Source organism: Martes martes (genome assembly GCF_963455335.1).
Source record: "Martes martes genome assembly, chromosome: 3".
NCBI lineage: Eukaryota > Metazoa > Chordata > Mammalia > Carnivora > Mustelidae > Martes > Martes martes.
Window position 1 is genome coordinate 141,611,074 of NC_137890.1, and position 18,329 is coordinate 141,629,402.

General features: G+C 39.8%; 1 protein-coding gene across 4 annotated transcripts in view; it reads left to right on the plus strand.

The window, feature by feature from the left end:
- Positions 1-18,329, plus strand: part of ACVR1 (activin A receptor type 1) — a 126,762-nt gene that overhangs the window by 48,696 nt on the left and 59,737 nt on the right. For 2 of the 4 annotated variants that reach the window (XM_080797941.1, XM_080797943.1), the window contains exons 2-3: positions 1,950-2,130; positions 11,289-11,369. The gene's annotated coding sequence lies outside the window, so the exon portion shown is untranslated. Of the gene's footprint in view, positions 1-1,949; positions 2,247-11,288; positions 11,370-18,329 lie in introns of those variants that run through there. The other 2 variants (XM_080797940.1, XM_080797942.1) reach the window with 2 other exon arrangements.

Below are 18,329 nucleotides of genomic sequence, written 5' to 3' on the forward strand. Positions count from 1 at the left end.
GTGTGGAGCTGGGTCCTGTGTAGAACATTTAAGAGTTAAATACCTGGAATTTGCTCCAGATTCTTTGGCTCCCTTTTTACCAACCTGTTCCTCCTTACAATACACCACAGTTTTGACTTCAATCCACAGGTTATTTGAGAAACTGATGCATTCTAAAACAAATATTAAATTATGTTTAATTTGAAGACTTGAGTTTTATCTAGCAACTTTTGAGTACCAGCTATCTATTAGGTATTGGGAAAGAAATAATATAGTAGAAGGATAATACGTGATTCTTTCCTAGTTTTAAATTGGTTTTGCGACAAACCTAGTTCAAGGCAGAGGATTAAGTGCCAAGTCGAGTCATATAGAATCTAAATGCCAGAGGATTCAGAATGGAAAGATCTGGAAAATATAAGAATCATTAAAGAAGAATCATTAAAGAAGGCTGAACAGAGGCAGGAGAGCCTGGTCTTGAAGGAATTCCATGCAGTGAAGGTAATAGGTAGGGCTGGAAGTTGGAAAGGAAATAGAAGCACCTTTGTAATTAAAAAGTTAAACTTTGACAGTTTTTCTGATGATTCTTTTTTTGAAAGAATCGAAGAAATACGCACCAGTGTTTCCTTATTTTCTTGCTCTCTAAAGCACCCCCCCCACCCCCGCCCCTGCCAGACAGTACTTATAACTTGGTAAGCCCTAGGCAGGGCAGCTTAGCAATGGCCCCCTACATAGATTTGGCACAGGGGAAAGCAACCTCAGTGTCAGTCCGCCAAATTTCTCTGGCCCCCGCCTCTCAGAAAATACCAGGATTTTAGCAGTTTGTACTGAAAGTGGAGGTTGTGTCTTCTGCTTAGTTAATGAGTTTGTTTTTAAGGATGTCCACTCTAGAAATGGATTTTTACTCTGTAAGTTCCCTAAATGATAGCTGCAAATGTGAAATTTCTGGTTGACCTTTCTATTTTGGGGGGATATTATTGTTGTCTTATTTTTCGTGTGCCTTTTACATGTCTAGACTATCTTTTCAAATTGATTATGAGCCTTAATTTAAACTGAAGCAAAGAAAGGTTTATTACTTATAAAACATTTCCCTTTAATTTCAGGGTTGTGATTTTCCTTTCAAATAATTATTGAGGAATGTTGTATTTTGGGTTTGTTTTCTGTTTAGATTTATTTACATGAACGTTTTCTTGGCAAAATATTCCTCGAGGTTAAAAAAAAGTGCTGTTTTTTGAAAGGAGTAAATTCTTCAGTGTTTTGTGTGACTTATTTGAATGGAAAAGTTTGGTTCTAATAAAAATTTCCTCTTCCTTTGGCAAATGTTGATGTTTTTAAAGTCTTCCTAAAGGAAAGGGAGCTTGGGTGGCTTTTTGTTTTTCAGTTATCTAGAGCCCCTTCCCTTCCGCTTTGTGCTCCCTCCCCACCATTGTTTTCTGAGCCTTTGAACTAGTTCTATCTACAACTGAGAATGGTGGTTGAAAGTGGACCTAAACCAGATCCTTTCTTGGGGGGACACACAAGAAACTGGTTCCTTTGGTGCAATGGGGTGTCCCTAGGAGTCTGGAGAGAGACTTTTCCTTCTATACTCGTGTACTGTTCAAATGTCTTTTGTTTTTAACCAAGTATATATAATTAATATATGCGAAGCCATTGCTTTTCGTTTGTTTTTGTAATTGGCTGGAGTCCATGGTATATGGCTTTAAAGGAACTCGATTTTGAAATTTACCAACTGCAGATTTTACTGAGTTTTATGTCATTTAGAAAATATTTAAAGACCAGTGCGGATCTGTGACCTCCACATACTACATGTCATTGTTTTTCAACCCCTTTCCTTATTTGCTTCAGTTGTAAATTGCCCTTCGTTTCACAGTCCCCATGGAAAGGCTTGTCAAGTGTGTGCTTCCTTCAGCCAGCACATTCACAACTGCTGAATTTTCTTCTGCTCAGCTTGTTTTCCTTCTTCCCCTCTGCAGCCCTGAGCCGCTTGGGATCCTCACATCACCAGAGCAGAACAACTGGAGAACTTCTCATGACACCAGGAGCGCGTGCCGCTGCCTTGGTCTCCTGTGGACGGTGAACGAGTGAGCCTAGCTCAGAGCCGGAGCGCACTGCCTGCGGGACTGTGGGAAGACATGATGGGGCGCGGGCTCTAAGGTAGCTGAGTCAGCTTCCCCAGGAGCTCTCCGAGCAGCGTTGCCAGAGCCAGCCCTAGAGCCATTTCAGCAAATCACCTCTTTTAATGCTCTTTGGCAGAGATCAAATCTAACACGGTAAATTCTTAGCCACAGTGATGATTTTGTTGGTTTAAATGAATCCGGTATTAAAAGGGTAGGACTCTAGCCTAACTCTTCTTAGTTCTTGCATTGCCTGGAAGGTGGGCTTCTCTCTTTCTTTCTCTTTCTCTTTCTCTCTCTCTCTTTTTTTCCTTTTTGGGTGGAGCTGCTTAGTTATTCGTTACCATTGGCCAATTTATTAAAAAACTATCAATAAATATAAAATACTTCTGCCATTCTTTTCCCCTTAGAGGGCCACTTTTCTTTTTTTTTTTTTTTTTTCTCCCTGCCCTTCAAAGATTTTATTTATTTATTTGAGAGAGACAGAGAGTAGGAACAGGGGAATGGGCAGAGGCAGAGGGAGAAACAGAATCCCTGCTGAGCAGAGAGCCCCATGGGGCTCAGTCCCAGGACCCCAAGATCACCATCCTAGGCAAAGCCTGCCGCTGAACCAAATGAACCACCCAGGCGCCCCTTGATTATTTAATTTCAAATAGTACAAAATAGTATAAAGTACAGACATATACATAGGTAAAATTTCCTCCCTGCCGTCCTCTTTGGCAGTGACCCATAGCCACTAATTTGGAACACATATTTTCCACACACAAATCTTACCTTATTACATATAAAATCTGCATATTAATTATGTTTCAGAATTGACGAACATGTCCCCACATTTTGTCTTACAACTTGCTTTTTCCTTCCACTCCATAAGCTGTGGACATTTTCCCTTTTAAGCAGAATCTCAGTCTAAATGACTGCTTAGTGTTCCTTATAAGGCTGTAACATAATAACCAGTCCTCAAGTGAGGGGTTAGCCTGTAATTTAAAGGGGGATGTGTGTGGGGGGGGGAGACCTTTCACATGAGGGAGAAAACAAAAGCCACGGCTGTTGACATTGGACTTTTTAGTCTTTAATGATGTGAGTTTTTGTTTCCCAAGGCACGTGATGCACAGCTTTGGGCTGTTGCTGAAGTGTCCGTTATGTCCGATTTTCATCTTCTGGATGCCTGGAAGAAACTTTGGCGCTAGGCTGTGTTAATGTATTTGTATAGTTGTTGGTTCTGGCTACTATCCTTGGAGCATTTTGAGAGATTTTCATGCCCATTTAAGGTGGCGTGAGATTGAATTAGTTTTAAGAGGAAGTAATAAATAACAGGGATGGAATTAAGAGACTGACTTTATTTCGCATATGCATTTATGTGACGGAGGAAGAGATGGTGGTGTTTGTTAATTGCTAACCCTGTGATTCTTAATTATGAAACAGGGTTAAGATGGTTCAGCTCAGTAGTTCCCTAGTGTGTTTGACAGTGAGAATCGCCAGAGAAGTTTTCAGATATCTGGGGTTGGGGATGAGTATTTTATTTTTGTTTCTTTATAAAACACTTATTTTTAGGAAAGTGATATAATCACTGTTTATAAGATTAAAAAGGCACAAAAGAGTGAAGAAATACACGTTTCACTCCTCCCATCTCCCAGGCGTCCAGTTGTTCTTCCTAGAGTCAGTCATTGTTACCAGTTCTTTGTGTATTCTTTTGGAGATTTCAAAGCATATATAATATAATGGCATATAACCTTTAGATTATTGCACGGCTTTATTTGTGTGTGTTTAAAGATTTTATTTATTTATTTGACAGAGAATGCAAGAGAATACAACCAAGGGCAGGGTCAGAGGGAGAAAGAGACTCCCTGCTCAGCAGGGAGCCTGTGAGGGGTGGGGCTCCATCCAAGGACCCTGGGATCATGACCTGAGCTGAAGGCAGATGCTTAATGAACTTAGCCACCCAGGTGCCCATGTGTGTGTGTGTGTGTGTGTGTGTGTGTGTGTGTGTGTGTGTGTTTAAACCCCGATAGTAACAATATACACTGTTTTGTGCCTTTTTTTACTGTGATAATATTTCTTGGAAGATCTTCTATATTAATACTGCATTCTTTTTTGATGGATGCCTAGTATTCCACTGTGGACATGTGCTATAATTTATTTAACCAGTGCTATGTTGATGGCCACCTGGATGACTTCTAGTCTATTGTTTATTATTATGAACAGGGCTCTAGGGAATATAACCTTGTACAGATAGCATTTTAAACATGTTTATGAGTATATCCGTAGGATCCATTTCTAGTAGTAGAATTGCTGTGTCAAAAGTTACAAACATTTTAAATTTGGTAGAAATTTATCGCCAGGTTACTCTGTTCATCGAGCTTGCAAAGTTTTATATTTCTTTCTTTCTTTTTTTTTTTTAAGATTTTATTTATTTATTTGAGAGAGGGAGAGCGAGACAGAGAGCACGAGTGGGGGGCGGTGAGGGAGAAGCAGTCTCCCTGCTGAGCAGAGAGCCTGAAATGGGTCTTGATCCCAGGACCCCGGGAACATGATCTGGGCTGAAGGCAGATATTCAACCCACTGAGCCACCCAGGTGCCCCAGTTTTAGATTTCAGCAGCAATGGGTGTTTCCTCAAACTCTGTTGATCACAGTATGATTGTCAAAGATGTTTTACTTTGCCAAATGGATAGGTGAGAAATGATAGTTTAATGTAGCTTTAATTTGTACTTTTATTTTCATTGATATTGAGCATCTTTTCGTAATTTTAAAGACCATTTGTATTTCCTGTTGTGTTCCCCCTGTGTTTGGTACTTAGTCTGTTTTCCCATTGGGTTATTGATCTATTATCAGTTTAAAGGAACTCCTGTGCATTAACAAAATAAAGTGTGGTAGTGATATTTATATCTTGTCATTTGTACAAAAATAAGAATTATTTTGCTGTGCAGATTATTTAAAAATTAGTACACTTATATTTATCAATTTATTCATTCGACAGCTACTTATGGAATGCCTCGTAGGTATTAGGCACTTGTTCTAGGCAGCAGTATATAGAACACTGAAGAAAACGATCTCAATTCTTGTTCCATGGCACTTACCTTGTAGTGGAAGAGACATCAGGAGCAGATGTTCACAGCGACTTGTAGAGCTAAACAGATAAACTTTCTGTGGCTAAAAACCTATCTCATGGTTCCTTGGATGTTGTGTTGTGGCTACGTTTTCAGGTTTAAATCTTTGATCCATCTGGAATGTTAGGTATGAATCAAACTGAATTTTTCTCTAAATGCTCTATTTATTAGGCTAAGGCTGAGTTGCTGTAACCAAGGGCTATGCTATGGTTCAAACAACATAGAAGCTGATTTTTTTTCTCACTAAACAGTCCTGTGTGAGCAAACCAGGTCAGCAGAACCTCCCATAGCCACTAGTCATTGAGACTCATGTTCCTTCTGTGCAGTTGTCACTGTAGTTATGCACATGGTCATAGATGGCTTGCACCATATCTGGGCTCCCTCCATGTGAAGGACAAAGGAGAAAGTCCAGGGCAAGTGATCAGAAGTTGGACACACACCACTTCTATTTCCATTGGTGAGAACTTAGTCTTGGGGCACATGTAGCTGCATGGGAGAGTGGGGAGTGTGGTCTCTGCAGGTCAGCATGGACCCAAGAAGCAGCCAAGAAGGAATTTTAATGGAAAATCAGTGGTCTCTGTCACAGTGGTTAGTTTTTCCAATTTTACTGAATGGTTCCAACTTTTCCTCTTTGATTTCTTTTGTATTATACGTTCTCCTGTACACTTTGGTCTCTTTTGGGGATATCCATTTAGTTTCATTGATCTCTCTGCCCATACGTGTACCAGGATCACAGTGTTTGAACTCTTGGAGCTTATGTGTATTTTACCTTGTGATGGGGGTTGTTCCATCTTGCAAAATTTTCTTATTTAAGTTTCCTTTGACAGAATTTTAAAGTTCTATTTTACAGAATATTCATGTCTATTTTTATGTGTGAGGTTTTTTTAAAAAACAAAGAACTTTAAAATAATCATATCTATTCTTCACTCCTCCCCTCTGAGAAGAAAACCTGCTAATACTGTGAATGGGGTTGTGTTATACATATAGATACTTTGCGAAGGGCTCACATCTTTTTGATGTCAGTTTTTTTTGTTGTTGTTGGGGGATAATGCTGCACAGTATTTGGGAAACATTGATTTGGAAAACACAGTCTTTCTATATCCTTGACCCATGAAACGTATAATTGAAGGAAGAGAGGGGAACGACCACCTTATCATGAGCTATTGTGTTAATTTTATTTAATACTTGACTTCTGGTTATGACTAGGTAACCGATGCCTATTTCTCTATTACAAGTGAATAAACTTGGAACTTGAGAAAACAGTTTTCCTATTTGAAGATAAAAAATAGTTGATAAGTAATGGGATGCCTGGGTGGCTCATTCGGTTAAACGTCTTCGGCTCCGGTCATGGTCTCGGGCCTGGGATCAAGTCCTGGATCAGGCTCCTTGCTCAGCAGGGAGCCTGCTTCTCCCTCTGCCTGCGGCTACCCCTACTTGTGCTCTCTCTCTCTCTCTGAAAAATAATTAAATAAATAAAATCTTTTAAAAAATAGTTACTATTTGAGAAGTTTATTACAAAAACCTATTTATGACACAAATCTGGGCAGATTTTTGTGTATACATGATACACAGTTCTGTTACTTCCTCAGTGTATATGTGTCTGTTAGTCTGCACCTTTTGTTAACAGCACACATTCTGTTTTTATCTTCTTTTTATCTTTTTATTGTAAAATAAGACATAGACGCAGATATCCATACAACACCTACATAGCTTAGTTAATTATTACAAGATATTTTCATTTATTATTTATATTTATTTATATTTATTTGTTTATTTTTTATTATTATTTTTTATTTTTTAATTTATTATAAGGTAAGTATTTTTGTGACCACCACACAGATCAGCAGACAGAATATTAGCAGTCTCCCCTCCCCTGGTGTGTCCCATGCCAGACATAGCCCCTCTCCCCCTCCAGAAGTCAGTCACTGCTTTCCTGACTTCCGTAGTAATTGCTCTGTTGCCTTTCTTTATGGTTTTATCACCTGTGCATGCATATTTAGCCACTGTACTTTAGTTTTTTTAATGTCTTATTAATTCTCTTAAACATCAGATTCCCCCGGAGGCCCTTTCCTTACAGTCTGTCTGTTGAAGAATCCATCCATTTGACCTCTAATTTCCTACTGGCTGGATTTGGTGATTGCAACCTCATAGTTCAATTCACCTTGTTCTTTTATTTTTTTAGTGGGAAGTAGTGTTTTAACACCACTCTCTGGGCACCAGTCATGCTTACTGCTACTGGGTAGGTCATTGTTTCTAGGCCTTTTAGTGGACAGAGGACAACGACACATAAAATATTTCGTGAGTTCATACTGATACTTCCAATTCAAAAATCAGGTGATAAGGTTCTTACTTAACTTTCTCTGTTACTACCTGTATTTCACATGGAGAATTCTGGTCTCCGAACCAGCAGGAGATGACAGAATTCCAATGTGCCACCGTAACTTGTTAGCTTCCTGCCACATTATATACAGGGTATTCTCAATACTGCCACAATCCTAACACTGAACCACTTGTTACAATAACTGAAAAGCAATGAGAAGAACTTCTTATTAGTATGCTGTTCCTATTCTCCCTGCAATTTTTTTTGGTGGGGACAGAGGGTGGGTAAGTGCAGGAGATGTTTGTAGTTGAAAATTGGGCAAATTTAAACACTGATTAGCTTTTAGATGATATTTGGAGATGGAATACTTTTAATACTTTTAAGGAATAATTTTAATTTTTGTTAGGTGAGATATTGATTTTATAGTTGTATTTAGAAAAAGTCTTTATTTGTGAGAGAATTTGTGGGTGAAATGATGTGACATCTGGGATTCTCATCAAACTACCTCAGGAAGAAAATGGGCAGAGTAGAGGAAATAAGATGGCTTATTTTTCAAACTGGGCAGTAGGATGGTGCTTTATAATTAAAACTAGGAGGTCAGAGTAGGGTTTTTTAAAAATACTTTTCAGTTTCTTTGTAATTTGAAGTATCTGTAATATGGTTTTTAAAATTAATTTAATAAACAGTGAAAAAACAAGGACGTATGGTCGGAGAAGAAAGTCATAAGGATTCGATGGGGTGGGGAGGTGCGGATATGAGCCAAGAACAGGCGATTCCATGCTCTGCCTGGTGGTTCAGGCTCAGCACAGTGGCCTTGAAGCTCAGGATTTGGGTACCACCTTGAATGAAGAGTGAGCTGAGATGTGAGCCTCTGTGGGAAACTAAGATTTAAGGGATGAGTGGCAGAAGAGGAAAACTCCAAGGAAACTGAGAAGGTCCAGACCGTAAAAGCGAAGATCCAGAGAGAGTGGAGCTTCCGAATCCCAACCAGGGAGGAACCCGGGGCAGAAGGGGGTCATCCGCACTGCAATGCTGCAGAATGGGCAAGTGAGCCCACCGTCAGCATTCTCAGAACCACGGGAGTCACTGTGGGGTTGGGAGTTCCTAGGCCCCATCTCAGGTCGGTTGACTCAAAATCTTGGGTTGAGGCTTGAGAGTCCACGTTTTGAAGAAGCTCCATTACAGATCCAATGAGCTGCTTTGGTGATGGACTGGATAGAGGAGAGGGAGGATGTGGAAAACGCTGTGTAGATTGCTTTTTCTAGAAACTTTTTTATGAAGGGTGAAGAAGGTAGACGTGGGAGGACTAGGGGTTGCGGCTGGTGGTAGTTGTTGAAATAACTGTCACTGATAATAATAATGTGAGAGGTTTGCCTCTAAATATAGAGAACGTGAATGGTTTCCTGGCAAGATGATTGAGTGGTCAGGCTAAGCAAGAGCCCCCATTACCCGAGAGATGATTTTTTGGCAAGAACTTGGTTTTGGTAGTTCAGGGAAAGCTTGGAAATCATCATCATGGATTAGAAACTCATTTTGTTTGTTGTTATTTTGAATTACATATTAAAAGAGGAGAGGCTCCCATGTCTTTTCAGTGCCTTTGCTTCTCGTCTTCTGACGGGTCTCCAGGCCCATCCCAGAGGAGCAAGGAAGGAATGGGGTCTGTGGGGCTGATGAGGCACTTTTTTCTCTTACTCAGCGCTCCCTTAGTCCCTCTTCACATTCAGTCTTCCTTCTCTTGGTTTTCTTTCCCTCGTGTTCAGGGGGCACCCTCATGTACAATAGGGCCTCTTACAGATGTTGCCTGGTATGGGGTGGTATTTTCCAGTGATTTGCTTTGGGACGATTGGAGGGATTCCTACATTTCATGATTTCATAATCAGTCTTGGTAGGTTGTGGGGAGAGGACTGAGGCAAAATCCTGTTCCTCCTGTTTTCCTCTGCCTTAGGGTCTTTGTTTTGTTTTTAATAACAGATTGGCTTCCTCATTTCTGGCCCGTAGGTTTTCTACCTCAGAGTACTTGGGGCATCAGCCATTTCCTAGATTTCGTTTCATTCTCCACATAGTAGAGCACCTTTGTTTTTACTTTTAACTTGCCATTAATTTCTTATTTAGATCACTTGAGAGTTTGGGTTGGGTGGGTGATTTTTCAGTTACATCAGTTTTCTGATCTTTTCTAGCTGGTATGCAGAATCTCTCTCGGCCCCATCTCCCCTTCTCCTTGTTTTCTGTTGTGGTTACTTCAGGGCTAACCCGTTCAGCTTGTACACTGACCCTGTGTACACAGTTCATTTTCTTTCTCATGATCGTATTTATACTTTTGATGGATATATTTAAAAGAACAGCTGTGCATTTGTTGAGTCATACCACAATTAGCTGCTCGACTGGCAAAAGCATATTTCAAGCGAAGTTGTGAGAGAATTCCATTAATCACATTCTAGTTGGGGGAGGAGGGAGAGGAAGACTGACCACTAAGAAAAGTCTTTTGAAAGATTGCTAGTGAGTTATTCCATTATTTTAGAGTAGAGTGAGGTAGTTGCTGTTGGAGGTGTCACCTGAAGAAACTTTATAAAGATGTAAAAAACTATAAAGGTTTAAGGATATTAGCCTTGAAGGCAAAATTCCTTGGCATCATTGATGTGTAGATAAAGTTAGTAGCTGGTGCTGGTCTATTTAAGTAGATAAAGGGGTCTTCTAAAAGTGTTCTTCTCTGTAAAGACCAGTGTTCTTGATTAAACATTTCTTGAATTCATTGGCAAAGTATTTTGTTTTAAGCTTCCTGGACAGATAACATATGATACAGAAGATGTTACAACTTTCTTTTTGTTCAAATATATTAATTGCTAATTGTAACTCTGATTGAGTCTTTGGCTTCCACCAGCCAGATCTGTTTTTCTCTTGACACTTCCTTGGGGTTCTTTCTGAAGGTTATTAATAGGCATGGAAGCATGGCTTTCCAAGTAGCATCAATAACTGTTAGAAGACTGGGGGTGGGAGGAGGAGATAATATGTCAATTTCTGACTTGAGAAGATGTATTTCCAAGCTACAGAAGCTGTCTCAGAGGTCACTGGGGATGGCTCTGGGCAGATCAGCTGGTGTCTGCAACTAGAGATCCATGCAAGCCTTTCCAAATGGGATATTGTCCACCAGGGAGTTGTCTGGTATACCCGGAGTCTGCCAGCCATCTTTTGGTTTGGCTACTTCTCTTGGATGACACCCTTGAAAACTGAAATCCAAGTTACAAATGATATCTTTTAATTTATCTCAAATATCTGGTTGCTGCTTTATGAAATTGATGATAAGGTACACTCTCCACCCCCCATCATTTCTTTGCCAGTATGTATAGAGTTCCTTAAACCTCACTTCCTTCTCCCCACCTAAATCCAAGTGTAGCATAGACTAAGAAGTTAAAGTTAATGTGTTTTAATTTATATGGAATGCTTAGTATGTGCCAGGAATGGCGATATAGCCATGAGCTAGGTAGAATTTTTACTCTCATGCTACTTATATTTTGATGTGTGGGGAAGGAGTGGGGGGTGGGGAGAAACATAATAAAAATCAATGAACTAATAAATCAGCAGCAGATTTCACAGTGTTAGTGCCATCAAGAAGATAATGGCAGGGTAATATAATGTAGGGGTGGAGGTGGGAAGGTCTGAGGCAGGAATGGGCTTGAGTGTGTAGGTAGTGTGGATGAGAAGGCAGGCTTTGGTCAAGCTAGTGTATAAAGGATGTTTTTTGTTTTTGTTTTTGTTTTTTAATACCTCCACAGAAATATGCTGTAGTGTCTCCTATTAAAAAGAAGAAGAAGAAGAAGAAGAAGAAGAGGAGGAGGAGGAGCGATAACTCCCTGGTGCTGACATCTATTTTATTTAACAACCCCCTCCCCCCCGCCCACCTGCCTGCCTTTAAATTATTAGGGTAATCTTATTAGTCTTGAAATTGGGACAGTTGTGTCAGATGGTAGGCGCCTGAAACACCATTTTTTCTGGTATTGGGGGCGGTAGGAAGGTCTGCACTATTAGGTGAAAGGGGAAGCTTCAGGCATAGTTAGAAATGAGAAAACGGGGCTGAGGCAGCATCTGACTGAGGACTAGGGAGGAAGTGGGATTTTAGGTGGTTTCCATAGTTGGGCATCCATGAGTTGTGGGGGTGGGGAATAACCGGGTCCTTCCTACCACTAGGTAAAAAAACAACAACCCCCCCCTCCCCAACCTGTTCTAGTCACAGTTTGTGAACTGGAGGGAGAGGCATGAGTCTGGCACTGCCCAGGAGAATATAACAAAACAGCTGGGGGATGATGGGGTCCTATCAGTTGAAACAAAGCAGGAGAGCCACAGCTATTTGCTACAGAGGGAATGAAGTGGAAAATGAGGGACAGTTTCCATGTAGTCAAGCGTGTCAAAATAAAGCCGTGTCTTTAGATACCAGTAAGGCGTGCAGCGGGTGATCACACCAGAATCTCAGAAGCGTTGCTCCGTTGTCATCTGTAGATCGAGCAGGGGTGCGGCAGTCAGTTTCATCCGTATACAGCAATTAAAATGAATTTACTGGGGACTCTTTGGTTCTTACTTGTCGGGCCTAACTTAAACCTTTCACTTGTTTTCATTCAATTAAGCCTCATCTCCCCTCCACCTCCACCCCTCACAGATTATATTGTTCTTTTCCTCTCCTTTCCAAGCCTTATCTTGGGTTCATCTGTCACAGCTGGAATGTTTGTAGTGTAACTCTTTCAGTCGAAACCCTTTCTTTCCCGAAATAATCTGTAATTATTTCCTCTAACTACAGGATGAACTGATCCAGGGGCTGGGTTTCAGTTCTATAGGACTTGTCCAAGAAACTATTTGTATTCATCTATCGCGGAAGATCAAATTACATGCTAATATTCTGAAAGTAACACCCCACCAGAAACCCTCCAGCAGCAGTGAAGTCTATATAAAACCAAACGCTGGCAACTTACACACCGCCAGTTCAGACACAGTGTGGTGTTAAAAATATTTCACAGGTCATTTGTGAACTGGGAAAAAGACCCTGACTTATATGGTATGATGGCTTTGGTTTAGCCTTTTTTTTTTTTTTGCAGCTGTAACTGACAGCTCATGTCTCTTTTCAGCCCTTCCACAGGGCCAGGTAGTTTGGAGCAAGCAGCCCCGGGATTATCTCTCTGCCTGTTGAGCATAGAAGAGACAGAATTGTTGGTACACAATGGATGATTTTTCTCCTACTTGGAGGTGGTTTTTTTAAGTATACCTTCCCTCAAAGTTTTATGTCAGAATTTGTCTTAATGGTTCTAACTTTGTCCCAAATGTGCCCAACTCACACTAATTTCTCTTTTTATTTCAAAATATGAGCTACAAGAGTGGGATCGGGGTTGGGAGGTAGAAACCACTTGATGAACAATATCAGAGTGGCTTGGTTTTCTTTTCACATCAAGATCTTTTTTTCAGGGGTGGGGGAGATAATCTGAGGTTGCAGAGCATATGAAATTAATTTTGAGGTTACAGAGATGGAAAGAGGGCATGATTGAAAGGTGGTTCAAATAGCCATGAGTGAAGATTATTTGCTAAGAGGAAAATCAAGATGGTTAAAGTACAGAATGCATTGACTTGGATAAAATGTTAAGGATGACAAAAGCGGGTTGCTAAGCTGTGGCTGGCTGGTTTAACAAAGGTTGTGATTGGTGGTTGAGTAACACCTGAACTCAGGTCACATGGTCTTGAGTTTCATTCACCTTGTGTCCTTGAGCAGCAAGTTACTTCTACCCTCCCATTTTCTTCTGTGTAAAATGGGATTAATGTGAGTATTATTTTAGAGTGCCCGGGGAGAGATTGAATGAGATGACACATATGATCTCTAAGCACAATGTCTGGCTGGTTGGTATGTGCCGCTATTGCTGGGTGATAATGATGTACTGTTGACAGAAAACTAAGAGGAAACAGAATTACTCAATCCTTTTCCTTCCTTTGTCTTTATCTTTTATATTAAAGAGAATGAATCTGTTTTCCTAGAAGGCATAACATAGGCCATATAGAGATATAAAGAAAACTGGAAAAGTAGTGACAGCCCACATGTAGATGGTATAAAAGTCGTTTAAAGTTGGGAGGGGTGACTGTATAACCTGTTTTGTTTTTTTTTTTTTTAGGTTTTATTTATTTATGTTAGAGAGTGTGCATGAGCAGGGGGAGGGGCAGGAGGAGAGAGAGAGAGAGAATCTCAAGCAGACTCCCTACTGAGCATGGAGTCCGATGCAGGGCTTAGTCTCAGGACCATGAGATCATGACCTCAGATGAAATCAAGAGCTGGATGCTCAACCAACTGAGCCACCTGGGTGCTTCCAACCTGGTCTTTTAAAATTCTTTCTAACTTGGAAATTGTCAGAAGTTGAATTGAGGAGATTATCAAGAAAATTCCTATGGAATAAGTACTCAGTAAATTATGTGTTGAGCTAAATGGACAAAGCAAATCAGTTTAGGCTCTCTAGCCAATGAACATTTTATAGAATTTTCTGATGGGAAAGAATCTTAATTCATCTTACAACTTTTCCTTTATCCTCAACATTATAGATAACAAGTTGCTATCTATTCTTAAGTCTAGGTTTTAGAAACATCCTTTATTCTAATAGTGGATTATCAACTAGATTGTTTAATAGGAGTTCCAAAAATTGAATATAGAAGTACATTATACTCTTGATTATTCTGTGACCGATATCAAAATGTTTTCTGATTTTGGGGGGGGGGGTAATGTATTGCAATGTATCTATGGTTTTCATCCAGCTGTAAAATTGTGATGAGCAAAAGGAGCGTCAGACTTGGTCTCAAGCCCACACATGTTAGAAACTGAGCTAAACTGTAGCTCTTTAACCGGAAGTCAGTGTGGTCTATAAATGGAGTTTAAAAAGTACCATGGGATTTGGAAAGCAGTTCTGTTCTGCCCTGGTGATAATACCTTTTTATAGTAGAATATCATGGCACTGTTCAATCTCCCAAGAGAGTAGTCCTGAGACATTGTAAGACATGGTATTGATTTAAAGAGGGTGCCTTAGTTAAGATGGGAGGTCCATAACCCCTTTTTCTGAATAGCTGATTTCTTTGTGTCTGAAGGAAAGACAGATCAATTACTAGGGATAGAAGGCCTTATCCAAGACCAGAAAGGAGAAGGTATATATATATATATTGGAGGCAAGAACTTAGACTCTGAACCCTTCAGATAATAGACTGTAATCCCCAGTAGCTTATGATTTTTCAGTTAAGAATTTTGACCTTAAAACATTACATAAGGATTTTGGTTCAACCTGAAGTAGGATGAACAGTTAAGAACCTTTTTATCATAGGTTGATATTTCATTTAAGAAATATTTAGTTGTGTACATAAACTATTATTCCTACATTCAAAATGTCTTATGCCTTCTTCCTTGACCATCAGACTTGTTGACTTCTTTGATGTTAGAGAAGTTAATGAGATTTCTAAACGTGTGGAACAGTAACATTTTTGTCATGTATAAATGTGCATCCTAAACTACCAGGTGCCCTCTGGTTTTCTGGCATGGCATGATAGAAGGAGTGATCATTTAAAGAGTAAGGCAATGGTTTACAAAATGTCCAGAATCCCATGGACTCTCTCTGACTTTCTCAGCAGTTCACGAGGTCATTCTTCCAATGACATGTGTATATGAGACTGTATTTTCCATATGTACTTTAACTAGTACAACACAATGTGACAGATGGAATGCAGAATCATATATGAGAATCTAGTTGCTTTCTACTAAGTTAAACATACAGAGATTTATAATGGGAAATAATGCCACTTTTCTTACTATGTTTTTTGGAGAAAATAATAGTTGTTTTTTTTTTTTTAAATTTATAGAACACAGGGTAGTATGTTTATTGTTGTTTTAAAATAAATGCGATATGAAAAAATTCTCCAGTTTTAATTTGTAATGGAGTAAATATTGATAGATATGGCACGCATTGACAGGCTGCTCAGAGTCCTCAGTACTTTTTAAGACTGTATAGTTATTCTGAGAACAAAAAGTGTGAAAACCACTGGAGTAAGGCATCCCTGAACTATTGATTTATTGCTACTTTCATTTCCCACTACCAGTCCCTCTTTCTTTGCCAACCTGTATCTGGAACTTCTTAACCAAAAATACTTGGGAGCAGAACAGTTGAAAATTTAAAACAGTATTTTCTTCTTAGTGTATTTCAAAACTGGGAATAGATCCTTGTGGCTTCAAATTGGGACTTTAGCATGTTGATCTTTTTATAATTAAAGTCTGATCAGGAATTTTATTCCAGAACATTCTCCTTTCTATGCTCTTTTTCCCCTTTCCTTTTGGAGGTTCCATTTTTAATAGCTGAATTAACTGGTCAGCAGAGACTCTGCCAACTGAACAAAATGGCAACCAGTAGTGATGCTGACATATTTTTCCAAAGATTTTTTTTGGCAGATTTGAGTTATCCTATAAACAGACTAGTTGGGGGGACTGAATTTCCAGCTCTTTTTTTTTCTTTTTTCTTTTCCTGTTTTCCATTTATGAGCCTAAATCAATGTTTTAATTTTGCTTGCATGATAATCTGTGAAAATGTCTTTTGGGGCATGGGTTTTTATTGGCTTTGTGATAGGAAAAAATGTCAGTGGTGATTGTCTTTTAGTTTTTAGGTTTTTTTTTTTTTTCCCCCCAATAGTAAAAGGATTCTTCATTTTAAAGCTTGAAGCTTCTTAACTGCTGACTTTTATTAGTACCTGAACTAAATTGTAGAGATTAAATTTACAGAGATGTTAAATATTTTAATCCTACAGTTTCTTTGCAGTTGTATATATTTTGTGTGTTGGGGCATGGGAGTAATTGCCAATTTATTTAGAATTTAAACTTAAATTGAGCTGATTAATTCAGGGAAATCTGAATTTAACAATATTAAATGTGCATCTATTTGGTAGTGATTAATCGAATAGACTATAGAATTGGCTAGCAGGGAATCTATAGTCTACTGAGGAGACACATGTTCAAAAGCACAACAGGTATGAGTAATTAATTATTAATTTGATAAGGCCCAGGATAGTAAGGACCACAGTGTTTGTGTATCTTTATTATTTTAAGTTCCATTTCTTTTTAAGATTTTATTTATTTATTTGAGAGAGGGAATAAGAGAGCATGAGCAGGGGAGGGGTAAAGGGAGAGAGAGAAGCTGACTCCCCGCTGAGCAAGGAGCCTGCTGCGGGGCTTGATCCCAGCACCTTGAGATCGTGACCTGAGCAGAAGGCAGACACTTAACTGGTGGAGCCACCCAGGCGCCCCAGTATTTTTATTTTTAAGATTTATTTATCTATTTGAGAGAGAGAGAGAGAGATCGGGGGAGGGGCAGAGGGAAAGGGAGAGGGAGACTCTCTAGCAGACTCTGTGCCAAGCTCAGAGCCAGTTGAGGGGCTTGATCCCACAACCCACGAGATCATGACCTGATCTGTAATCACGAGTTGGCTCTTCAGCCAACCAGCCAGTCAGGTGCCCCTCAAGTATTTTTTAATTTTGAGTTTGGGGACCCTGCGTTCTGTCAGATGGAAGTGAATGTTAACTGCTTTCCCTGCCGCCCCCCCCCCCCCGCCCCCAATAAGGTGATTGACAAAGAACCACTAGGAATAGAGATACCAGCCTCATCATTTTCTTTTTCCTTCTGGTGCTTTCATTAATAATATATTCGATCTGTAATTTCTTTAATGGTTTTAGAACACTTGCAATTTGGGAAGGGCTTGTTTCATAACATTCTTAAATCAACCCTCAAAATTATGGTACATGGCTGTACTCTAAGCAAACCATGTCTACCTTTTTAGTAACTCCTACTCTTTCTGGAAGATTTCTTGAACTAGACTGTCATCGGAACTGAGACACACCAAATGAAGGCTCAAGTTATTTATCTCTCGACTAGATTAAAACATTTTTTGTAAGATGCAAATTTCGGTACATATGGTCACTGACTTACAGTGGTTCAAATTAATGATGTTTTGACTTTACCATGGTGTGAAAGTGATAAATGTTCAATAGAAACTATACTTTAGATTTTGATCTTTGGATCTTTGGATCCTTTCCTGGGTTAGCAATATGTGGTACGGTCCTCTCTCATGACACTGGGCAGTGGCAGCGAGGTGCAGCTCCCAGTCAACCGTGGTCATGAGGGTGAACTGCTGATACACTGACTACCATTCTGTCCCCAGACAGCCATTCTGTGTTTCACTCTCAGTACAATATTCAATTAACATGAGCTTTTCAACACTTTATGATGAAATAGTCTTTGGGTTAGATGATTTTGCCCAGCTGTAGGCTAACGTAAATGTTCTGAGCACATTTAAGGTAGGCTAGGCTGGGCTATGATGTTTGGTAGGTTAAGTGTATTCAATGCATTTTCAACGTACGATATTTTCAACTTATGATGGGTTTATCAGGATGTGACCCCCATCACAAGTAGAGGAAGATTTGTGTTTTCATCCCATAAGTCATCGCTTCTCGGCCTTTTGGCTAAGATCAAGTGTCATCCCGTAAGTCAGTGAATTTTCTTGCATGACGCTAGGGTGCCTGTACCTCTTTTAGAGATAGGTGGGCTAGTGCTCAAGACACATTGGCAAGTAATTGATGTCAAGTGGCGGCAGACCAGTGCTGCAGGCTTGAAATCACTGCTGATTGGGAGTTGTTTCACCAAGTGTTTGCCTCTTCAGGGAGGTCATGAATGACAGGAGGAGGGGAGTGGGTGGGAGAGGGGTGGAAGAAGAGGCTTAGGGCATTTGAGGCAGAGGGAACCAGCAGTGTGCTTATGTTCAAAGTCACG